At 38.4% G+C, this 24994-nt stretch overlaps 1 protein-coding gene and 1 long non-coding RNA gene across 4 annotated transcripts in view; both read left to right on the top strand.

Annotated features, from left to right (window-relative positions):
- STXBP6 (syntaxin binding protein 6) overlaps positions 1-24994 on the top strand; it is a 252719-nt gene that overhangs the window by 77379 nt on the left and 150346 nt on the right. The window lies entirely within an intron of this gene.
- Positions 4137-6108, top strand: LOC119469406. The gene is made up of 2 exons (XR_005198204.1): positions 4137-5395; positions 5707-6108. It is a non-coding gene; the product is annotated as an uncharacterized LOC119469406 (long non-coding RNA).

Raw genomic sequence — 24994 nt, 5'->3', positions numbered from 1 at the left:
ATTTCTAAGACTGCCTTATATTAAAGTGAAGTAAGAATATTACACTTTGGTAAGAATTATTTTTCAGTGGGCCAGGCATGGTGGCTCACGCCTATAATCTCAGCACTTTGGGAGGCCGAGGCAGGTGGATCACCTGAGGTCAGTAGTTTGAGACCAGCCTGGCCAACATAGTGAAACCCTGTCTCTATTAAAAATACAAAAATTAGCTGGGTGTGGTGGCACCCACCTGTAATCCCAGCTACTCGGGATGTTGAGACAGGAGAATTGCTTGAATCCAGGAGGCAGAGGTTGCAGTGAGCAGACATCACACCACTGTACTCCAGCCTGGGTGACAGCGAGACTCTGTCTCAAAAAAAAATTTAAAAATAAAAAAAAGAAGAAAGCTTTTATTTAAATGACTATGGGAGAATTGACTTTGAAACATTGGTTTCTGTTTATCCCAAGTAAGGATTAGGTTAATAAAATTTGGTTATTATTAGAGAATACTTGAATTTCTTTAGTGTGCTAGGCAGTGCCTGGCATATTCTAGGGCCTCAATTAATATCTGACGACTAAGTGGAAGAAAGATGTAGCCTTACTTAATACTTTGCTAGAATTTTATTAATGAAATTCTGCTGCATTTTGTTTTGTTTTGCGACAGGGTTTCTCTCTGTTGCCCCGGCTGGAATGCAGTGCCACAACCACGCTCACTGTAGCCTTGACCTCCTGGGTTCAATTGTTTGTTCCTCCTGCCTCAACCTCCCTAGAGCTGGGACTGTAGGCATACAACACCATAACCACAGACTTTTATATTTTTTTGTAAAGATAAGGTCTCGCTCTGTTGCCCAGGCTGGCCTCGAACTCTTGGGCTCAAGTGATACTCCTATTTAGACCTCCCAAAGTTCTGGGATTACAGGCATGAAACACTATATTTGTAGTTTTTGTAGTGATAGGATCTCATTACGTTGCCCAGGATGCTCTCAAACTCCTGGCTTCAAACAGTCATTTCCCCGTGGCCTCCAAAAGTGCTGGGATTACAGGCATGAGCCACCACACCCAGCCCAGGTCTTAAAAATATTTTCATATTCTTAAATTTATATTCCAGAGTTCTGCTTACACAAATAATGAATAGAATACATTTAAATAAATATTGATTTGCATTTGGGCTGAGCTGAACATCGGCCTAGTATAGACACCCAGTGATTCTAATTTTATTAAGCTCTATTTTCTCAATAGTTCATTGAGATTTCTTGTAGATGAGATGAGTAGTTGAAAGAAAGGTAGATGGTCTAGAAGCCACTTGAGTTTTGCCTCGTACACATGTATAACTGAAGAACAGTTTGTTTGCATTTTAGGCATATGCTATTGTCTGCCTGATTCTGATCATCAAGTCTGCAAGAGTGATATAGGGACTCTAATAACCTCGTCTCAGTGAAATAGCATAACCATTTCATTTCCCCTGCCATAGAAGATAATGACCTGGGACTTATGGGATAACTGTATTTCCTTTACAAATTACCAAGACCTTCAGGTTTAAACTATGAGAATTGCTTTTTTGATTACATTCTAATGGAGGAAAATCTTTTGTTCTTCAGTCTTTTCATGCTTTTGAATCTTGAGAGGGTACATTGATAAAGTAGATCTGACATTTAAGCAGACAGTATAGTGGAAATTAGGGCAGGAGAAAGGCAGGCAACTTTGACACCCAAGATTTTTGCAGTTTGATTTTTCTTGTAAGTCACAAAGAAGCAACTACCTTTATTTTTTAACTTGTGTGAAGCTTAGAGGCATATTGCTACATCCCTGATAAGGTGATGTTTTAATTAGCAATTAACCAGTCAAATATTTATTAAGTGCCTTTTCTGTGCCAAGCATTCTAGGTTCTGTGGGTACCACTATGAAAAGAATTCACGGAGCTTACCTAATTTGGTGGGCAAGCAGCAATAGACATTAATAAGTCACTCACTGAAATAAACATAGTTATAAACTGTAAAATATTAAAAAGAAAAAATACAGTGATGTGAAAGCATGTATGCAGAGAATTTGGCCTGGTTGGGAGAACCAAGAGTTTTGAGAAAAATAGGGCTTCACTGGTTTTGAAAAGAGGACTGTGTGGGTGGGAGGGCATTCCAAGCAGAGAGAATGGCAGGTTCATTAAAAGACTAGCAGGATTTTGAATTTCTCCTATTCTGCTATTCAGTATAGGGATGACCTGTTTGTAGCTCAGCTCACATAGGAGTCTGTGAAGTGAAAGCAGAGCCTTGGAATGACAATCTTCTTCCTGCTATTAGTGTGAACTGCCTACGCCTTCTGGGGGCCCAGGCCCTCCAACTATTGTGGTTTGGTTGATGAAAACCAGCTATTCATTTTGAACTGGTGAACTTTTTCCAAATTAGGACAATGTCTGCAAATAATTTTTAACCATTCTTCAAACAGCATGAAGCATTAAATTTTTAAAAAGGGAGAAGTATCACTACTTTAAAAGCTTGCCAAAATATACATCTAGACATGGGTGTTTCATATGTATCCAATGTCTTTTACTAACTTTGTGTGAATTTTCGTCCCAATATCTAGTACAGTTTGTGATCAGAGTTAGAGGTCTGTGATCATAAGACTTATTATTTTCACAGCAGGTTAAATATCCTCTGGAGATATCCAAAAAAGGAGCTGGAGTGGAAGAAATAAGATGATCTTTCTTGAGTTATTTAGATTTAATTCTGTAAGGAGAAAAATAATCTCTCTAGTTCCTTGTGGTGTCTTGGGATAGGATTTGAGTGTTTCTCACTGGAATCATGGATTGATTGACTTCCTGAATGGTATATACAAGTGCTTATGTACTGAGATGCCTCCGTAATTAACATTCTTAAAGCACTGGTTTCTGCTTTTTCTTTTCAGCAATGACTAAAATTAAAAATACTGACAATACCAAGTGTTAACAAATGTGAAGCAATTTGAGCTCTCATACTTTGCAGATGGGAATGTAAAAATGATATGACTGCTTTAGTAAACAACTCGGCAGTTTTTTATAGCATCAAACATGTACCCTATTTTTAGGTATATACTCAAGAGAAATAAAAACATACGTCCACCTAAAGAGTTGTACATAAGTATTCATGACAGTCTCATTCATAATAACCAAAACCCAGAAATAACTCAGATATCCATCTACATATTAAATGAATAAACAAATTATTTTACATTTTTGCAGTGGAATACTACCTTGCAGTAAAAAGAAATGAACTACCAATATATGCAGCAACATGGATGAATCTCAAAAGCATTATTTTGTGTGAAAAAAAAAAACAGAGAGAAGCATCAATATACGATGAGATTCTGTTTATATAACATTCTAGAACTGACAAAAGTAAGATGTAATGGCAGAATTGACTGAGAAGGGGCTGGACGTGATATTTTGCAGTGACATTAGGAGCTCTGTTTGTTGATTGTGGTGTTGGTTACCTAGGTGCATACATTTTTGACAGCTTATCAGGGTGCACACTTAAAATGGATATATTTTATTATATGTAAGTATATCTCAATGAAATGGATTTTTTTTTTTTTTTTTTTGAGATGGAATCTTGCTGTGTCTCCCAGGCTGGAGTGCAGTGGTGCAAACTCAGCTCCCTGCAACCTCCACCTCCCAGGTTCAAGTGATCAAGTGATTCTCCTGCCTCAGCCTCCTGACTAGCTGGGATTACAGGCACATGCCACTTTGCCCAACTAATTTTATATTTTTACTAGAGGCAGGATTTTACCATGTTGGCCAGGCAGGTCTCGAACTCCAGACCTCAAGCAATCTGCCCACCTCAGCCTCCCAAAATGCTGGGATTACAGGCCTGAGCCACTGCACCACTAGTGGAAAATATTAGCCTCTTTACCTCCATGTACATCTTAAGATGAATGGAAACTAGCTGTCTCTTTTATAGGCATGAGAAGTTGTTCCAGTGACCTTTTTGAATGGTCAGATAGAAGCAGTTGTGTATCATCTAAACTTGTGCTTGCATCTATGTGGTCTGTCTGAATGCAAAATCTTTATTTTCTGCTATGTTTTTATTCTTGCTCATTCACATGGATTAGGTTGCTCAAAGACTGGAGCCAATATGATATACTCCTTATAGCACCTGGCACATTGCTTGATATAAACACAATAGATGCTTAATGGTAGACACTATTTGAATTTTTGGTTTACTACATACCTGATTATAGTGTAGACTTTATTTATAACTTTGAACTGTTAACACATTCAAAGTGTAAAGCAAGCCCTGCCCACAACAATTTCTATAGTCAGTTGCCCGTGATAATTTGGGTCTATAAAACTAAACTAGAAACATGCTAAGTTAAAATCAGTTTGTTATTAGACATTAGTTACCTACCGAACATTCTGTAATTTCATGTTTAAAATCTGTTTTCCCTATTCTGTTTTAATTATGTGTGTGTAATATATGATGCTAGCCATTATCTCCATAAATGGATAAAAATTTTCCCTTGGCTGCTGCTCATCCCCAGAGAAGGAACATGTGGGAACTTTAATTTTTGTGATTAGTACATTCTTTTACATGTTTTGTTGAAACAGAAAATCTTAATCTTTTCTAAATGGTTTTAGATTTGTAGAGAGCAAAATTGTTCTGAATGCTCTTTGATGAGATAATTTATGTAAATAGATACCCATGGAAGGTAATGACATGGATTAGGAGCATAGAACCTGCCAATACTGCCCTTTATCTCAGTGGTGGGCAGCCCTAGGTGTTCCTTATAGTACGCTCTAGAATTTCCCAAAGTACAGATGGCCTGGCTCTACCTGGGTCCTACTAATGCAGCACCAGGGGCTGGTAGGGAAGCTAATCTGTATTTTGAAAGTGTTATGCAAGAACTTCTGAAGCTAAGGTTGAGAAGCTTCGCTGTTTTGGGGAGATATACTCTGGTTGTCTTATTGGGATGTCTGACATAATGATATATTTTTGGTACTCAATTTCATTTAAAACTGCTTTAGTTTCTTACTTGTTGTCTGGCCATGGTGAAACCTCTGATTTTTCTGGGCTTCAGTTTATTCAGTTGAAAAATTCAGAGTAGTTAGATTCAGGTTCATTTGGGTTCTGTGAGTCTAGGGATCTGAACCCCCATGGAACTTTTATATCAAATTTCATTCTCACTCCATGCATATCATGTAGAGAAAAATCCAGGTAGTTAATATCAACACTTAAACATTTATGAGGGTTTGAGAAAATTCTTTACGGGTTGCTACTGGAATTAGGGTAACCAAATTTAATTGTCAGTGATGTGGTGTAGGAAAGAAACCCTTTTTATCTACTTTCTAATTCAGACCGGCACTCATCTCAAAGTCTATAAATATTAGAAGAGAGAGAAGAGACAAGACAGATGAAATTTGACCTTGGTAGAAATGATTTATTCAGCAGCGGTAAGTTGACTTTTCAAGAGTTTTTATCCAGGAAAAATAAAGATATTCACACCGAAGTCAGAGGCACATAAAGACATTAGCAGTAAAAGAGGAAGTACAAATCAACTAAAATAATTATATATATATATATATATATATATATATAAAATATTTTTTGTTATACAAGTAGTAAATATTACTGAAAATAAATTTTTAGAAAATTATGTACAAGTAAAAAATATTCACCTTCTGCATATTATATTATTTGTTTTAATTCCAGTTAATCCCTGTGGCATCCCTATTTATTGAGTGGTATGTCCCTCATTTCACAGATGAAGGAACCAGTGTTCATCAGAGGTTATGATCTCCCGGGGTTGTCATTTTGGAAGTGGCAGAGTCAGACATCCACCTGGTCCCTGACCCATGGCCATGTGCAACTGCCACAGCACCTCATTTCTTCTGATTCTCCTGGGAGGGGTATGGTAGAGAGGGCCGTGTTTTAAATAGTAGATTCCTTTCTGACTCTTCACAATTAGAGACATGGAACACTTTTGGCCTCCATGATGTCATTCTATCTCATTTCTAAGGCTATTGGTTAACAGGCTTTCCTACATTGGAATATATATCAGGGTAAGCCTTTTGTCTCTGTATTATAGAGATTTGGTGTGTACATCCAGTTATAAAACTAACTCCAGAAGACAACACAGTAAAAAAAGTTATTTTTAGTGCCTTGATTTTGAGTTTTCTCACATTCTTTTTAATTTTATAAAAAGGCAATATCCTTTGTTATACCATTTATTGAGCATTTGGTTCTTCTAGGATATGTGCACAGACACATTTGAGTAGAGCATTTGTAAAACAATAACCGTTAGTTACATGAAGTTAAAAGGAGAGGGTTTTCCTCTGAAACATTTTCTAGTTCAGTAGGTTTGGCCACAGGTATAATTTTAAGTGACCTGCAGTGCAGCACCTGCCATGCACCTATCACATGCTTCAGTGCTCATAGAGTTAGGGTGTCATCAGCCTGCTTTGGGATTAGTAATAATAATTGTAGTTGTGGTATTTATTGAGTTCAAACATATTGTATATCTGATCTATATGTTAACTCCTTTAATCCTTACAACAGTGCTATGAGGTAGATAATAGTACTGTTCTTATTTTGTAGATGAGGAAAATGAGCATATAGAGGCAAATTAGCTTGCCCAAGATCCTTGGCTAGTGAGTCACAAAACAAGGACTTGAACCCAGGTTTGATTCTAGAGCCTATTCCTTTATCCACTGTGCTGTTCTCTCCTTCTCTTGTAGGTGTAGGGATCCTGTGAGAAAAGACTTGCCAAACCAAATGTCTTTTCTTACGCTTTCATACGGCTTTAGTGATAATCATGTCTCAGTATTACTCTGGTCTCCTATGGGTTTTGGCTAGGTGGTAGCAGTCCTGTGTACCAACAACTGGGCTGTTAAGAAATTCACATATTACAGTGACACTGTTAGTAGATGTATTTGATTCTTAGAGAGCAGATTAACTCCCCAGGGAAATTTGGGAAGGCTCCTGCCAAGGACACTGCCACATATGAATGTGTATTCCTCAGTAGAAAAAGCAGATGCCTGAAATGTTTTTTAGAATTTCCTTGGTGGTTCTAGATCTCTTCCTGTGAAAACCAGTGATAATAACATTTGTCTTTCCTAAAACCTTGTGAATAGGAAAGCTCCGTAATAGATAAGTAAGCATTTAACAGGTATCATCTCATTTCATCCTCACAACAGCCTTCTCTTGTTATTTCTACTTTACAGATGACATAGCTGAGGCTTAATGCCAGTAGATGCACTGCCCAGGGTCAGGTGGCTAAATAACAAGGGTGCTGACTCACACTTGAGTCCGTCTGACTCCAAAGCAGACACATTGTCATTTTTTTTGTTGTTGTTTTCAAGATAGGGCAGGTCTGAGGAACAGAGCTCTCCCCTCCCTTAAAAACAATGTGACAACATTCCTTGAGCAGCATGTGCTAATCTCCCAGGATTTAGAGGATGTGCTGTCAGTGACTTCAGTTTTTCTAGTGGTTTAGCACGCCAACAGAGTTTTCTTTTTCCATTCTCTCGTGTATGCGTTCCAATACTAAAACCAGATGGAAATAAAGGAAAACTCTTAACAGAGGCTAGTGCCAAATATTTCATTTAAAAAGGAAACTCCATCTGTGTGCTCTCCCACCACACAGCCCACTGTTAAGAACAGGAGTTTCACAGCTCACTCACTTATGTTAATTTTGATTAGTTTTGACTACTTGCAAAGGTAGAGCAAGTGGTGGTTAGGGAGATTGCAAACTAAGGCAGCTCTCCTTCTGGCATGTGGCTGGCAAGGCACTGTGTACCTGGCAGACATCCTAAACAGCAGCCTACCAAGAAGGCAGTTTTAAAGCACATAGATGCATTCTTTGGGTGATTTTCTAGGTTAACACTTTTAGAAGTGAGTGCGCCTGGCTGTGTAGTGAGGCTTTTGTTTGTCAGTAAGTTGTAGTCAGAGGCACCTATTGCTCCCTGGGAGAATTCCCACTCCAGATGTAGGAGAACACAGGCTTAGGCAGAAAGCTGACTTATGGTAAAACGCTGACTGTACTAGCTCTGTCATGTCTTTGAAATTCAGTTTTCTCATCAATAAAATGGCTATAATACCTACATCCCTGCGTTAAATTAAGAAGAATAACTGAACTGTGTGTGTGTGTGTGTGTGTGATGCATGATACATGGAAGATATTCAGCTTTATGAGCAATACTATTATTGTTAATGGTATACTCACTGGTTCTTGCAAGATAAAGATTGTTCACCTATAGCTTTTTAAAAACATGTTAATGACCAAATACCACTGGTACCTGCTCAAACCTACTGAAATAAAAAAAATAATCTAATCATAAAGTCGGATTCTCAGGAACAGACATTTATAAAACAACAGCAAAAAGAAAAAAAAACATGTTAATGTATATGTATGACAGGCATCCATGACCCATGTCATGTGAAGCAAAATCACATGATAACCCAGACTTGGCGTTGGGGGTTTTCTCCCTCTCCTTCCACACCTTTTTCCCCCTTTCCCTCTCCAGTTTGCATCCTCTCCATTCTGTGTCCCACTCCTGACAGAAGTCTTAAGATCATTCTGACCTGCCATTTTTAAACCAGTCTACTCTTGATTCACTAGATTCCAACATTGCTTTTCCCCAAAGCTAGAATATTTCGTGGCATCACACTGCTGTTCTATTTCAGAGTTTGAAATTTTCCACTCTGATATCATAAATATTTGCACAGTACTGGGTATATGGGATGCAGAGGCTCTTTGTGTTTAGGCCTCTTTCTCCAGCTTTGCAGGGAGTTAGAACTGGGTTAGTCAATCGAGGTCCTGTCCCTGAAATGTGAGATGTTATTTTCCTACACCTATCTTTACTGGATCAAAAGAAAAATTAAAACAAAATAAAACAAAACGTTCTCTGAGGTCAGTCAAGTTCACTGTTAAGCAAACATCAGAAGTGGGAGAGGCTGATACAAATGCCTGTGGACCTGGATTCTCAGCCCAGATCAAGTTATTGTTTCTCCAACACTTTCCTGTTACCCTTCCTTTATACATACACACACACACACACACACACACACACACACACACAGAGAGGGAGAGAGAGAACTGTACTAGCTCTGTCATGTCTTTGAAACTCAGTTTTCTCATCTATAAAATGGCAATAAGTTCACAGGGTATTTTGAGGAGTAACTGAACTATATGCGTATATGTAATGCCTGATACATAGAAGGTACTCATCTTCCATGAAGAAGACACAGGGAGGGAGAGAGAATACGAATGACTGACGTTTCCATCTCAGTTCCAGTCATGCTAAACGATATGCGGAATTTTCCAGAAGAAACTGTTAATAACCACAAGCACAATGAGGTTGCCAAGCTGTCCAGAACCATAGTAGATGACCAGGTAGTTACTGTGCTCTGAGCATGAACATGTGCCTCCTCCGACCTCTCATGTCTTCTCTGTAATAGCACTTAGCATTGCTGGGCTTTGTCACTTGGCTTTCTGTTTACTTCTGTAGACTGTCAGCCTCTAGAGAGTGGAGACTGTTGTAGATACCTCCTTTCTTCCCAGTGGTCTGATCAGAGCCTCCTAGTAGAAGAAATGAAGCTCCTGGGCAGGGGGAATTGGGCATAATCTCACTCCTGCTCTGTCTATAAGAGCTGACACTGCCTGAGCTCTGGGCTCACTTTCTGTGTTTGAGCTCCAGGGTGAGCTCACACATTCACTCTGGGTTATAGTGGCTGGTACTTGTTTTGGCTTTTTTTTTTTTTTTTTTTTAGAAACTTGCTGTTATTCACACTAAGATGCTACTGGGTGGTCTTTTAATTCCCTTGGAATGCATCAGGTTACTGAGCAGAAGATTTTGTTCTACCTATTGGACCAATTACCAATAAGAAAATGCATATTTCTCTGATACTTTCAGACTTTTAGAATCATTCAAAATGAGCAATTGTGGCCTACAATGGAAAGCTGTTATCTCAGAATTTTGAAGTACCTGAGTGTTTCTCTTGAAGAAAGAGTTCATTTTATGCAGTAATAAGTAATCATTTAATGGGCATTGAATATATCAAAACTTTCCTCAGATGTTCTTTTCTCATTGTATCATTTTCAATTCTATATTTCCTTAAAGAGGGCTTTCCAGAGAAAAATGGAAACTGGATTCTTGTTTTTTAGTTTTAACCTCTCTGAGGATTTTCATACCGTCTCACCTCCACCCTGTTCACACAAATTATTCCTCATCCACCTTGTGTGGATCCCATGTGGCTGATGTAGACCTCATGCTACTCTGTGTTTCAATGTAATTTCTATCAGATTAACAAGTACACTTCTCCAAGAAGCCAATAGGGTTTTGACAAATGGATTCGAGATATCAAGAATATGCTCAGCCTTGATGCTTTGGGATACAAGTTTTTATCTTCCTGAAAGGAAGCATTAGCTGCCCTCCTTCATTTTCTAGCTAATTCACACAAGCAGTAATCACGTGGGTTTTTTTTATCTCTGTTCAGAATCCTTTCTATCTTGTGGACAGATCAGAGTCAACTGTGTTTTGGATTCATGCATTTTTAAGAATGTTCCTCCTATATATGTATACATATTATTTATAAAAAACACGAAACCAAGTGAAGAAAAGAAAAACCAATGGAAAAATCATGACTTTGGCTTTTCAGGATTCATGCTTTTCAATACCCTCCCCCTTTTATAATATCTAGGTACAATTTTGTTCTCCTTTTTAATTTAACATGGTAAAAAAAAATTTATTTTTCACACACTTATTATAATTTAATGTCTCCTTGAGTACCATACAATAGCTAACTCTTCATCTATTGCTGGATTTTTTCTTTTACAGTTTTCACCAGCAGAAATAATGATTTTGATCTTGCTTTTAAAAAAGAATGCACATCTTACAGATGAGAAAACTAAGGAACACATGGATAACTGTTAGAGGAAGCATTCACACTGCTAGTAAATGGTAGGATGAGACTGGAACCATTCTTTTCTGTGCCCTGCTTAGTGCTCTGCCGTGAGCCAAAATTAACTTATTTTAAAACCCCAGTCCACCAGAACCTTTTAAAAATAAAATATCTTGTCAGCCTTGGTGGCTCACACCTGTAATCCCAGCACTTTGGGAGTCTGAGGCGGGCGGACCACTTGAGGTCAGGAGTTTGAGACCAGCCTGGCCAACATAGTGAAACCCTGTGTCCGCTAAAAATCCAAAAATTAGCCAGGCATGGTCGCGTGTGCCTGTAATCCCAGCTACTCAGGAGGCTGAACCAGGAGAATTGCTTGAACCCGGGAGGCAGAGGGTGCTGTGAGCCGAGATTGTGCCATAGCACTCCAGCCAGAGTGACAGAGTGAGACTGCATCTCAAAAAAATAATAAATAAACAAAATAAAATATCTTGTACTTTGTGTGTTTAACAACCAGTTAACAATCCCTGTAATATTTAACATTGTTCTACACCAGCTTCTCTTTGGGGTATATATAATGCCTGCTCTCTTTAGGGTTATGCCATTATTTGATTTCCATATACATTTACAGGTGTACATAAGGGTACTGTGCATGTGTGATTGTGTCTGTGTTTGCACAAAAAGAGAGGGGAAGGTGTCTTACCTAGACTCAGCCTTGTGTTCCTCGAAAGAGGTACCTCATCCATTTGGTCTAGTTCAGTTAGGAACTCATCAGACACCTTTATCTTTTACTGTATTATTGTCAGATGAGGGATGATAGAAGTGGCTTTTTTTCTAGGTCAGCACATTTAATTAGTGATTCACATTTCACATTGTATCATAGCCAACATTTGAACATAGAGATAAACCAGGGTAAGAAAAATTATCGTTTGAAAATATTTTTTTGGTGTAGATTCAGAGGGTACATGTGCAGGTTTGTTACATGGATATATTGTGTACTGGTGGAGGTTGGGCTTCTAGTGAACCCATTATTCAAATAGTGAACATTGTATCAGATAGGTAATTTTTTAATCCTCACTCCTTTTCACCCTGCTGCCTTTTAGAGTCCTAGTATCTGTCACTTCTGTCTTTATGTCCATGTGTAATCATTGTTTAGCTCTCACTTATAAGTGAGAACATGCTGTATTTGATGTTCTGAGTTATTTCACTTAGAATAATGGCCTTCAGTTCCATCCATGTTGCTGCAAAGGACATTATTTCATTCTTTTTATAGCTGCATAATATTCCTTTTATCTTTGTTTTTGTTTTTAGTTCTGCAATCTGTTCCTATCAATTTTTTTAACTTTTATTTTGGGTTCGGGGTATGTGCAGCTTTGTTATATAGGTAAACTCGTGCCACACGGGTTTGTTGTGCAGATTGTTTCATCACCTAGATGTTAAGTTTAGTACACAATAGTTATTTTTTCTGATCCTCTCCCTCCTCCCACCTTCCACCCTCAGGTAGACCCCAGTGTCTGTTGTTCTCGTCTTTGTTTCCATGAGTTCTCATCATTTAGCTCCCACTTAATAGTGATAATACGTGGTATTTTGTTTTCTGTTCCAGTGTTAGTTTTATAGCTGTGTAACATTCCATAGTCTATACATACCATATTAGGAAAATTAGGAATTGTTTTAGAACTAGATTTTTATGTCCACAAGAATCCTTAGTCATTCTCAAAGCTAATGCCAATGTTTACATGAAAAATGAGGCCTGCAGAAGTTGAATGCTTTGCCTAACGTCACAGAATCACTACTGTGACTCAGGCAAAAGAAGAGAAAAAGAACATGTTCAGATCTTTTCAGTTAAATTTTTGACTCTGGTTGAAGTGGCATTAGATGAGAAAGAGATGTAATTAGTATCCAAGCGGACGTTGGAGATACATGTCTCTGTGACATTCCTTTTCATATCTGCATGCAAAAGCAATCTGTACCACTCTTGGGAAGAGTCTGTCTACTGAGGATCAAAGAAGTCACTCTCTCTCTTCTCAAGTTTGACTATTGTAAGAAAATGAATATGGGTTCAGGTGTAGAGGCCAAATATGCAGACCTATTCCACTTCTGTCACTTCTTCCTAGACTAGGGGACCCATGAAGTGGAACGTGCCCATTGGGAATGTTTTGGAAGAGAAAGATAAAAAAAGCCAGTCTCAAAATGTGATACCCTGCCTGATCCATTGGGTTAGGAGAAGAAAATATTACAATTTCAATTGAAAATTTGAAATATAATTGTTTTCTAACTTATGTATTGCATATATGCTTTATAATTACCATAATATAGTAGAATAGTAGTTCATATATATAATTTAAAATATGCGTATACTGGGGGTCAATGGTCATAAATTTTTTATTGAAGGGTGGCATAGTCATGGTTAGAGACCCCAGGCTAGAGTCCTAAGTGGTAGAAGCCTTTGCTGTGCAAATAACTTCTAGTGCAAATAACTTCTGGCCAGTGAACCGGGATCAACTGTTATAAAATGTTTGGCTCCAGAGGTAGTTGCTCACGGTAGTGAACATTAACTGCCCTTTGGACTCAGTCTCAGCCCCCATTCCTTGCCCCCAATCCGCCCACAGATTCCATGGCTTTCTATGGGGTAGAGATTCAGCTGCTATGTGGACTGAGTGTCCTAACATAGGCAAAGAGCCTGTCACAGTGCTTAGCACTTAGCAGGTGCAAATGATGGATCTCCTTTCAGGAGTTGTCTACTCTCCTTTTGGAACCTGAAATCTGGCTGAGACAATTATTTGTTTCAGTTCTAATATTAGGCTTGATTTGGACTGAATGTAGACATCTGCGACTTTGCTTTTAGTACACTATTATGAGGTCAGACCTGGTTTGTTTAGTTCTGAAGCTTCTTGGCCTTTTGTACTGTTTAAAAAAGGGAAACCTGCATTTCCTTTCTGGACCTGACATTTATGGATTCATCCAAGGGAGCCTCATTCTTGGCTGACAGAGCAAAGTCCTTGGTTCTCTATGAGCAATTCTACTTGGGCTGGTGCCTTCCCCTCTCTGCACATAATTATTTCCCTTTGTCAGTATTATACTTTATTATAAAGACTGTATAGATCCTTGTAGCAGTGCTATGCCAACCCTTTTTGGGAAGGAATTTTTTGAACTAGAATTCAAATATTGTGTCTCCAAAAATATTCACATTGTGCCACATCTTACCTAAAGATAAATGTTAAGTCACAATACTGCTTTTCCATGGGATTGGGAACTGTTAAAAATATCACTTTTGTTTTTAAAAATAATATAGCTCTGAGATTGGACCTGATTTCCTGATGTGTGTCTGAGATGGTCTGAAGGAGGGATTGCTCTGTGTTCTCCCCATCACTGTTGCTCCGCACTCAGGTGACCTGTCCAACTACCATTCACCTCTCATGCCCTTTGCTTCCCAGGGCGTCTCTTTGCAGACCATGCTTGGCCACTGTTCCTTCACACTGAGATGACCCTTTCTCTTCCCTTACCAAGACTATTAAAACCATAGTTCCTCAGAGTGACTGATCTGATATGTTAATAAAGAAATAATACCCCTTACAAAAACCTTTGAAGACTGATATGTTGCCTAAACACCTTCCCTTGAAGAGATTTGTGTTTGCAGAAAGTGGCAACCTCGCTAAAACTATAGTGGTGGCTGTGGTGGTAGTAGTAACACTGAGAACATTTATTGATCAACTACTGTCACCCATTTTACACCTTCCCAGATACTTATAACTGGGGTTGATACACACATTATTATAAACACCAGGACCTCCTGTTTTATCATTGTTCGCAAGTACTTCTTTCCTTATGTGCCTGTTGGAAGCATTCATTTGTCCTTTGTTGCTTACTTGGAATCTTGTGGATGGTAATGGTCTTTACCTTGAATTTAGAGGACACTCTGTTAAATGGACTTTGATTTCATTTAATTTGGCTTCTGTTGGTTTTTGTGTTCTAATGGAGAGTATTACAGAAAAAAATGCAACTGGACACTAAAAACCTTGCATTACTCATTTTCTTAAATTGACTTACTAACCAAGGGCACTTAGGATTATAAATGTCGTCTTCGGTTTCAAAACGTTGTGTTTATGGTGTTTTTTTAAGTCACTGTGTAGCCAGCCTTCCAGATAAAATTCTCTAGCTTTAATACTGTGATATGCCAGGAACCTTGTTGCCAATATTTTTCTACATAATATTTCAAACTCTTTCCTTCCAAAATCTAATTTTATTTTGAGCTTCAATACAACACTGTAAATGTTGAGGTCAGTGGAAGAAAGGAATCTTCTTACCCGTAAAAATTAGCTCTTTGAGCCTGGGCTGGAAATACCTTACAGGTCACAAGCAGGGGAAAGTTTTGCAGAAATTAGTTTAAATTTTCCTGTGAGCAGCTTATTTTTTGCCTTGAGGTAGGAATTGGATGATGGTACATAAAGTCTTTTGAGGATACAGCCCTTGCTGTTATACAAAGTAGTTAGCATTAAAAATACTTTGGTATGTGCAGTAAAAAAGAGATTTGTATTGAAATTATGTATTTAGATTTATAAGTTGGATTATTCTATTTTTAACCTAACTGCATTGAATCCAATTAGAACTTTAAATGTTGTTTTTATGAGAGGTACTGTGTAAAGCATCATTTTTCCATGTTTCTAATGAGTTTTGGAAAGATAGACCTTGTGTATGCTTGCAAGTCAGATATACCATATTGGTAAGAAGTTGCATCACTCTTTTCTGATATGAGGCTTTATCTTGTCATATATAGGATACCAACTGGGGAAAAATCTATGTCCCAGTAATGGTTCTGTGTTCATATTCTGTGTTTCTTTTATTTCCAGGATCAAAATAACTCATCAGCAGTATCTGTGTAAGAGCAAAAGCTTTGGCAGTAGTAAAAAACATGGACTTGAACCCTGTTTCTGCTACTGACTAGCTGTGTAATCTGTGTAACCTAGAGAGCCAGTGGGCCTTTCTGGGCCATAGTTTCCATTATGTAAAATGCTGACTAAAAGTACCGGTCTGGGAGGGCTATTGTGAGGACTTAAAAAAAATTGTAGGGGAAAATATACATTACACTGCCTGGCTTAGCCCCAGAATACAGTAGGGCTTAGTAAATGGTAGTTTTGTCATTATTCTAATCTAGCATTTGAAAACAGTTTTCTACTGGCATGAGGAATAAAAGTTGTCAGTTATCTGTCAGAGACGGAACTAGAAAAGGCAAGAAAGCAGCTGGTGACTTTGCACGTTCCTCAAACAGGAATTGAAGTTCTATCGGGGGCAGAGGAGAGTTTCTAGTCCCAGAAACTTGATACCCATTAGGATCGTGATCACAAGCTTTGCCACTGGCTTGATTGAAGTGTTATATTCTGAAGATGGAAATTTTTCATTTTTTTCTAAAGGGAAAACCAACAGAGTTTCAATTTAAAACAAGGCTAGATGCTGATGAATGTCCTTCAATATGCAAGGTTTTAGTCTAGTATAAGAGCATGACTGGGGTCAGACGCAAGTCTCTTCAAATCTCAGCCATCTTCTTGTCTAGCCATGGCCACAGAACACACCTAACTTTCCTAGACAATGGGGACAATTCATACCTATGGACTTGGTGTGTCAATTAAATAAGACTGCCAGCAAAGAGGCTGGCATGAGGCCTGGTACATCAGAGGCCTCAGTAATTGCTGGTTGGCAGTGTGCTAAGCCTAACTGTGTGTAGAGGGGTGCAGAATCTGACAAAATGTGGCTCCGTCCTCAAGGAGCTTAGGAGCCACAAGAATACACTGAATGCTTGAAAGGCAGTATGTTCAAGTGAAGAACACAGAGGGAGACCCAACCTGACTGGTTTGTGTCTGCATTATCTGTTGACGCCCAAAGTGCCATCATCCTGAAATAGCAGGAGTGCTAGAACCTGTTAAGAGTGAAGTTTGAGTTTTTGGTGTTGAAGGCATGGTGAGTCAGTATATTACACAAATAAAAACAGCACTGAAACACCTGTCTCATCATTTATTGTGAGTTATTTTGTTTGTTTCTTACTTTTAAGCTGACATGCTAGCAATTCTTATTTTCCTCTTAAAATGTCTTTGTTGGGTGGAGAGTCTTAAACCCCACCAGGCAGGAAGCAGCTTTCACAAGTCCGTACACAGGATGGCTAAAGCTGAGTGCCCCAAAAAGCTAGAATTCCCTGCAGTTTGATAACACACTCTAAGGATATAAAAGACACTTCTGAAAACCAATCTCTGGCTTATCATTTTAATTTCTTTATATTCATTTTTATGCAAACTAATGCCATTTACTTGGATTTTCCTCTACCATTAAAAGCTTTAAAAGCCAAACGTTCATCTGAGAACTTAGTCTGTAGTGTTTCAGCCATGTCCCTGACTACCTATCCCTGTGTCCCAATAGGCAGCTGCCAAGCCCTCTCCTGTCGGTGTGCCAGTCTCTGTAACTTGGTGTTGAATTCCTTACCGGGATCCGATTCTTTTCAGTGTAACTCCAGTGTATTCAAAGATACAGTGGTTTTTTTTTTCTCTCTTAATTCCATTGACTCATGTGACCAGATACCTAGTAGGCACTGTTTTCTTCATGTTCAATTAACCAATTGTCTACCACTTGAAAATTTTACTCTCTTGTGCTTTGGGGTATGTGGGGGGATTAGTAGCCAGTAGCTGCACAATGCAGTAGAGAAAAAGGTATGGGTTTCAGGATCAAACAGACATGGTTTGAGTCTTACACCCACACTAGCTGTGTGATCTTGAGCAAGTTACCTCCCTCCTCTGTGCCTTGGTTTCCTCGGCTCTAAAGCTGAATGTTTGGAGTGTTGTAAACATGTGAGGTTATGCTGCATATGTGAAGCACTGGCTTACTTATTTCCTGCCACACAGTGGGTGCTGTTGCAGGGAAGCTGCTGTTACTGTGGTTGTCATCTCTTATTGCCCACCCAGTTGGTTCAGTGCCCTAGTGTTGGTCTCCGTGGAGAACTTGCTGGGGGAAGCAGGGTCAGATTCCCTAGCCAACTGAGATGCTCTGTGCCCTGAGGAGCACCCTCACTTCTTTACCACGGTACCCACTGCCCTCATCATGGGCCGTATGTTCAGGTGGCTTCCACTGAGGGCTATGACTTCAGCCTTGCTGGTGATTAATGAGTGTACCCTGCAATCATGCCTACAGCCCTTATGTTGACTGAGGCATTTATATTCCAAGCTGTCGGTCCTTATCAAAAGGAAGGCAGGCAGGACCACAGTAACCAGATCAAAAAAAGGTGATATACTTTAATCCTTGCCTTCCACCAATGTAGGAAAGATGAAGGAGTTGCAACACATTAGTTGGCTGTTACAGTAAGTGGAACAGAAGAATATGGATGAGTGGCTTGTGGATGCTTGGACATCAGATGTGGGACTCCCTGGTGAAGCAGGGTAGCCACCCTCAGGAGGCTGATCACTCTAACATCAGTCTACCAGGCATCCCACTTGCCCTTTAACCATTTAGAAGGGGATGACCCAGTTAAGCATCCTTCCTAAGGATGTTACTGTCTCTCTTCCTGACATGGTCAGCATAACTTCTTTAGACGATAGCAGAGTAACAAAGAACTTTCAGATGGAAACAACGATAGAGATAGTTAACATTAACTGAACACTTATTATATGCCAGCTACTAGACTAACCAGCTTACACATGTGATTTCATTTAATCCTTCTACAACCCTCTCAGAGAGGCATGGATGCTTGTTGCCTCCTTTCTTCAGATGAGGAGGCAGAGGAGTGGGTATGCCCAGTAACTTGCCGAATGTCACAGAACCAGTAAATATGGGAATATAAATTCAAACCAGATCCTCCTACCTGCAGAACCTGAGCTGTTTATCTCTGTACTATGGACAGAATTGTTTCCTTGCATCAGGCTGTGGCCCACCCCTCAGATAATTTTTCTCTGTCAACTAAAGTTAAGGGGGAATTGTTGCTAATTTTCCTTGACTATTTTACTGCCTTTCGTCAGCCGCAGTTTATGGGAAAGATGACCCATGTCCTCCCCAGTCCTAATCACATTGGGATCTGGACACTCTTGGCCTCTCCTCCCCTAGCTCCTCCTGTACATGACTGTTCCACATCTGTGATCATACTAAAGGCAGCTCTCATGCAGATCTTCGTGCTTTTTTCCCCTCCATTAAGGGTAACTCACTTAGCAAAGAGGCACTAGTGAGCACATAGACATAGATGTTGTATAGATAGAAGAGTATTTACACCACATACAAGAGCAAATACCACAGCGCTCTGTTCCCCTAAACTCTGCCTGTATTGCCTCAAGGGACTTTTCTCTCAGAGCCTTCTTTGTATTAACAGTCTCTGGCTCTGCTTTTCAGTCTTCTCTTCCCCTTCAGTCTTCTCCCCTTCTACCTTAGGCAAGGTGATTCAGACTTCTTCAGCTGCTACCCAACCTTGCTACCCAAACCTGTTTTAACACTAGGTACAATAGAAACAAAGCATCCCTAGCCATGAGAACTCAACCTTAGAAGCCAGTGAGGGTGTGAAATAGCTTTGTTTCCCCTGTTGCCTTCATTAAGGAGCTGTGACCCCTTACACACATGCCAAAGATGATTGGCGGGCCTGTGGTCTTTGGAAAAATGCTGGTCACTTTCATATCTGAGAGCCGGTGACCAACTCCCTGTCCTCTTCTTATGAATTGGCAGCCTTTGCAAGGATGCTCAGCCCATCCTGGGAGTTCACCTTCTTCTTCCTAACCCCTCTATTGTCACCTTTACCCCACCCAAGAACAGCAAGTAATGTTTCTCATGCACTCTATGACTTCATGCCCTTGATCTATTTTATGCCCATTTTGAAGAAGATGCTGGCCTCTGCTATTAGTATCAGTAATTCTCAGCTGGTCACCAGCTTAGAATTCTAATTATGGCCATTTAGCCTGAGATCGTTTTTTGTTCATTTATAAAAATCTTTGCTAAGATCTTACTGTGGACAAAAATTAAGATGATATACTTTTTTCGTGGAATTTAGAGGGAGATAAATAAATTAATCAGCCATGAAATACTGTGTTGATTTCTGTGAATGAAAAAATAGAGCAAAAGAACTGGATGTCTTCAGTAGGAAGCAAGTGACAAACTGGGATATGAAGGTTGAAAAAGACTTTCCTGGGGACATGAGGAAAGCATGGGAGCAGCAGGAAAGAGTGTCCACAATAAGAGGAAGCACTGCTCCCTGTGGCAGAAGGGAGCCCGATAACTTGGAGGAACACGAAGAAGGCCAGTGTGACTGAAGCTTAGCAAACAGATAGTGATGTTGAGGGAGGCTGATAATGGCTCTCAGGTTAGGTTTGCATCCTCATCCTGGCAACCTGTGAAGTTCACTGTATTTGGGAAAAGGGTCTTTGTGGATGTAACTGAGGTTTCCCTGGATCCATCCTGCCGTGCCCTACATGCCATCATATGTGTCTTTATAAGAGTAATGCAAGGGGAGATGAGACATACAGAGGAGAAAGCAATGTGAAGATAGAGTCAGAGATTGGGGTGATGTGGCCATTAGTCAAGGAGTCTTGGCAGCTACAGAACCGGGAAAGGGCATGGAGCTGATTCTCCCCTACTACCTCCGGAGGGAATGTGGCCTTCTGGCCTCCACAACTCTCATAAAATAAACATCATTTTAAGCCACCCAGTTTGTGGTAATTTCTTACAGCAACCATAGGCCACTCCCCTCCAACAAGAGACTTTACACTATGTTAGAGTAAAAGACTACATCATCAACACCCAGGATTTTAGGCCTTTAGACAGGGCCCATTCCTTTAGATACAAAGGAATGCTATAGGAAGTATAGAAGACATCATTCTCACCCTCATGCTCCCCATCAGAAACTTAATAGAAGTATGAGCAGAAACATGCCTTTCTATTGAGTATTTGCATATGCTTATGAATATATGAAGAAATAAAGTATGTTTGGGGATATCTTACTCTCAAACGTTTCTTGATATGGTTTCCTCCTCTGAGCTGGAATGCCCTTTGGTCACCCCTTTTCTGTTTTTGCTTACTTGGTGAAATTTATTGACAGCATTAAACAAATCAAAAGGGAAAACAGTGTACTTTTTTCTCTAATGCCTAGTGAGATAAGGTGTTTATCTGATTCCCACTGTACTATTTTTTCCTTGTATAACAATACTTTAAATTCTTTCAACAGAGAATTTTGTTGTAATGATAAAGAGAGTTTTAATTGTGGCATTGGGGTTAAATTTTATTAGTAAGAGTATTAAATGCTGCTTACAGAGAATGAATAGCTATAATCCTGCCACTTCAGAAATTTAGTTTTATCTAGGAAAACTAAGAAAAATACAAAATGATATTTTAGGTTAACACTCTTAAGGTTTACATTTGGGCAGAATATTAGCAATGACCTTTATGGAGGTTTAGAACAAAAGTCTATGCTATTAATAGGTGAATATTTGATAACTGTATTCATGCTGACATATTAACTGTACATTTATTTAAAGAGGCCACTTCATACTCTAAGTTTGAAATAAGCTTATTTGTCTTTTTTTCTTAAGGAATAAAGAATGGCCACTTCGTAAGCAGAGCAGCCTGAAATAAGCTTGTTTGTCTTAATGGAATTTTCTAAGTAATTATTATTTTGAAATATTTTTATTAAAAATTACAAATATGTAACAGTAGGGAGAATAACATCATGAGCTACATGTAACTGGCTCTATTGGCCAGTCATATTGTATTTATTTCTCATCCACTTCTTCTCACTGGATTATTTTTATGTAAATTATATCATTTTATTCTTTAATATTTCATATGTATATATTTTATATGTATATAAAAGTATTTTAAATATGTGTTAAAAACACAATCAAAATACCAGCATTACAACAATAAATCCCTTAAGTTGGATTTCAGCTTTCCCAATTGCCTGATGTGTATTTATATTTCATATATGTAAATTCAAGGAAAGTATGAAAATTGTTTTTCAAATATATTTTATTTCAAAAGGATGAAACATATTTTATAACACCAGAAGGACTAAAATAGTGACATTATAGCAATGAACTTACAGTCTGTTTGAAAAGTTTGGCAATTGTACAAAAAGGAATAAAAATATCTAATTATGTAACTTGACATTTTTCTATCACATTATAAGAAATTTTTAAAATGAAGAATGACCAAAAATTATACAGTAAAGCAATGTAATATAATAGAGTTGCTTGGCATCCAGGGCTCTGTAAGACAATATATTTTTCAACTAAACATCCTCTTTAAAAATCATGTGTCTAGAGAAGCTCAACGTGTACTAGAAGATAAAGATATACATGGTAAGTATTGAAAGAGGCTAACCATTATCTTGATTTTTAGCACTATACTTTAGATTTGCCTGTTCAATAACTTTATATAAATAGAATCCTAGAATATGTACTATTTAGTGCTTAATTTCTCCCTCTCAGTGTTGCTTGTGAGATTCATTTATCCATATTGTTGCATGTAGCTATAGTTTGTCATTTTCATTGCTAAATAGGATTCTATGGTAAAAATATACCACTATATTTTATTGTTGATTGACATTTAAACTCTTTTGAGGGTTTGGTTATTACAAATAGTGTTATCTGTGAACACTCTGTTACGTATATTTTGCTAAATATTATTACATATTTCTGTTAGTTATATACAAGGAACATATTACAAATAGTGTTATCTGTGAACATTCTGTTATGTATATTTTGATAAATATTATTACATATTTCTGTTAGTTATATACAAGGAACATAATTGCTAGGTTGAAGATTATGTACCTCTTCAGCTTCTGTGTATATTGCTCAACAGATTTTGAAAAGGTAATACCAATTTACACTCTCACAGGCAGTATATAGAGTGCCTATTGCTCCACATATGTGATCATTTTTCATTTTAAATTATTTATTGAGCAGGGAGGGTTATTGGATGAGTCTTCGCAGTTGAAATTTGACAAATATAAGAAAGCTAGTTACAATTATTAAAAGAAAAATTTTAGACAGACTAAATTTAATAGAGTTTGAGCAAAGATCAATTGGCAAATCAGGAAGCCTCCAGAACCAGAATGGGTTCAGAGTGACTCCAGGGCTGCCACATGGTCAGATAACATTTATGGAAAGAAAAAGAGAAAGTGATGTACAGAAAACAGAAGTGAGGTGCAGAACAGCCACGTTGGTTACAGTAAGGCATTTTCCTTATTTGAACAGGATTTGAATAGCTGGCTGCCTGTGATTGGCTGAAACTCGGCCACTGTGATTGGCTGAGGCTCGGTTACGTGAGTAATTTACAGCCTGTTTACACATCGAGTTAGGTTAGAGTTTACTATTTGAAGAGAAACCTTTAGGATAAACTTAAAATATGTAAGGAGGCAGCTAGGCTAAATTTAACTTAACACTATTTTTATTAATCTGAAATTTTAAAGAAATAGATTTTGACCAGATTAAAGGCAATTTTCTCACTCATTCTATCTTTGAGAAATATTTCCGTTTATAAATTATCTGTTTAAAACTATCTTCTGTGTGTGTCTCTCTCGCTGTGAGGAAAATGGAGCATGGTTTGCCATGATTCCTTTGGGAGGAGCTCTGAACAATCTGGAAGACAATTGTTAAGATGCCTCTCAGTCTTGTCTTTTCAAGGCCACCTAGTGCTTAACTCAAGTACCCACTTTCCATCTCTTTAGCTGTCTGTTACTCTCCTATGGAATCCTCTTTAGTTTCGCATTTCTCTGAAACTATGAAGATTTTAAAACTTTAAACTTGGGAAGAGATCATCATCACTCAAGTTAGAGAAAGGGCCCACCTTCTGGCTCATGCATTTTACACTTCTATGAATATTTTTAAATAAAAGATATTAGATGTTAAAATACTGGTATTATGTAATGAGTTATCCAGCTGTAAAGAGAGTTTGTCTGTAAAATAAAATGTTTTCTCTAATGGTGCATACTTTCTACTCCTTCCTGTTGAATTTAGGACCAATTCAGTTAGATTTCATGCATTTTTCCTTTTCGTTCTTTCCTCATATTTCCAGCTACTCTGTATGTCCTCCTCTCCCCCATTGATGCCTCTCTGGCACTGGGTATCAAGGTGTGCATAAAGATATTAGAAAGAAATTGGGATCAATTTTAGGATACCTCTTAGGTCTTATTCACCATTTTAGGCTGTGTAATAGGTTTCCGTAACAGGGAAAAAACCCATCTCCTTCAGTACTTAGAGAAAATTAATAATCAGTCACACTAGTTGTGTCTTAATTGTTACATGTGAGAGACCCAACATTTTAAAAAATTATACTGAGACAAAACATTCCCTATTACTTGCTATTAATTTTTGAAAGTGTTATTAAGGTTAAACTCTACAACCTACTGGTTTCTGGTTAATCCAGGAGAACCCCTGCTGAGGTAGCAAGAAAAGAAGAGAAACTTGGTCAAGAATCATTAAACATGATGCTCCATGTGCTCATGGTCAGAGGACAGTTCTCACTTGGTTTTCACATTTCAAGAGAGTTCTCTGAACTCAGAAAACCAACCATGTGAGCATAATGTCAGGTGATTACCAAATGTTAGACACCTTCATACCAGAGAATGCTTCCCTACACCCTGTGCTTCTGGCACTTACCAACATTCTTTGTGTAAACCGTCAGATCTCTGCACTTTGAGAGGCAGGTGAAAAGTTTCCATGAAAGAGCATGAAGTCAAGGCTTTTCATAATCATTATAGTTTTCCTTGGAGATTCTTTGGGTCCAGGCACCAGGCTATGCCACTACCTAGGAGCCTCGATGAAGCCTTCCCTTTTTAAACTTTTCCCTTATGAGTTTGAAAGTGAATCTTCGCAAACTGTAGAGCTATTTCAAGGTGCAGGTCCCTTCGAAATATTTTTGCTTTCTTCAGAGGGAAGTGGGATTGACGCCTTTCCTCACTCCCATCTTCATGGATGTAGCACTCTGTGCCCTCTGTGTGATACTAAGGCAAAGGATATTGCATATGGAGACTGCCGTTTTGTTTTAAATTAATGTTTGTTTTCAGATTGGAAATGGATCTGACCTGAGAAGCTGTCAGTCACTAGTGAAAATCTGAGCAATCCTTGTGCAGGCAGAAATCAATCTGTGTGGAAATATGAGTTTATATAACAAGATGATACTTCTGAGTATGGATCCTTAAAA

This window comes from Cebus imitator, unplaced genomic scaffold, assembly GCF_001604975.1.
Source record: "Cebus imitator isolate Cc_AM_T3 unplaced genomic scaffold, Cebus_imitator-1.0 Scaffold646, whole genome shotgun sequence".
Lineage (NCBI taxonomy): Eukaryota > Metazoa > Chordata > Mammalia > Primates > Cebidae > Cebus > Cebus imitator.
Note: the sequence above shows the minus strand (reverse complement) of the source record. Positions and strands in the feature narration are given on the sequence as shown.